Source organism: Engystomops pustulosus, unplaced genomic scaffold, assembly GCF_040894005.1.
Source record: "Engystomops pustulosus unplaced genomic scaffold, aEngPut4.maternal MAT_SCAFFOLD_144, whole genome shotgun sequence".
In the NCBI taxonomy this organism is placed as follows: Eukaryota; Metazoa; Chordata; class Amphibia; order Anura; family Leptodactylidae; genus Engystomops; species Engystomops pustulosus.
This window is the reverse complement of record NW_027285024.1, coordinates 282501-283649: the sequence shown is the minus strand read 5'-3', so window position 1 is coordinate 283649 and position 1149 is coordinate 282501.

Genomic DNA, 1149 nt, shown 5'->3' with positions numbered 1-1149 from the left:
GGGTATTGCATCCCTGGTGGGGCGACCCTGGAAATCTCTGCCCCTTTCCACTCTTTCGGTTGGGCCTCTCGTCGGGGCGAGCGTAAGTCGGCAAGCAGACGTGGGAAGAGGCTTCTTACCGGTGACACTCCCTTCGTGAGAGAGGCAGGTACTCGCCCCGGACCCCGGTCCAAATCTGCGCGGGCCGGACGGCCTCGGCCCTAGCCGAAGGCCGCTCCCGCGAAGCCAGGGAGCCGAAAAAATAACCCCGACACCCTCCGCGACCTCGCGTGCTTCCAAAGCGAGGGGAAACTTTGGCCGAGCGGGGCACCCGAAGCCGAACCGACCCCAACCCCTCTTCTTACCCCAGGGCTGGGCTGACCAATCCCCTGATCGGGTCTAAAATGGAAGAAGGGGATTCGAGGGAAGGGGCTGGCGGAAGGCAGTTGCCCGACGGAGTAGGCGAAGGCCAGGCCGTTTCCAAATCCCGAGCCAGAGGAGGGCGAACGACGTTCTTCATCGACCGACGGCGAGGCTAGGGCGAGGGCGGTGGCTGCCGCGGGGAAGACTCCATTGCTTGCCAGCGTGCTAGGAGCGGGGCCGACAGGCTGCTCGGGGTATGGCATCCCCGGGGGCCCACCCTGGAAATCTTCGCTCCTCAGCCGCTGCAGGTTATAAGGTCCCGCCGCGCGTAAGCGCTCAACTCCCCGACCCACGGACGTCGAGCCCATGGTGAGCTGACAGTTTCGTACGGGGAAAAGGGGTCCTCTGGCCCCACATCGATCGAGGGGGTTTAGATCCGCGGAGGCACGCACCGCGAGGCGAATCGCTGCTTTTCCCCAAGAGGTTAACCTTCAAACCACCGAGTAGGTTCGGGGCAGGGCCGACTGTCTGCACTGGGGTATTGCATCCCTGGTGGGGCGACCCTGGAAATCTCTGCCCCTTTCCACTCTTTCGGTTGGGCCTCTCGTCGGGGCGAGCGTAAGTCGGCAAGCAGACGTGGGAAGAGGCTTCTTACCGGTGACACTCCCTTCGTGAGAGAGGCAGGTACTCGCCCCGCACCCCGGTCCAAATCTGCTCGGTCCGGCCGTCGTCGGCCCTAGCCGAAGGCCGCTCCCGCGAAGCCAGGCGATCCGAACCGAGGATCCGCGCGAGCCTTCTCCAAGCCCT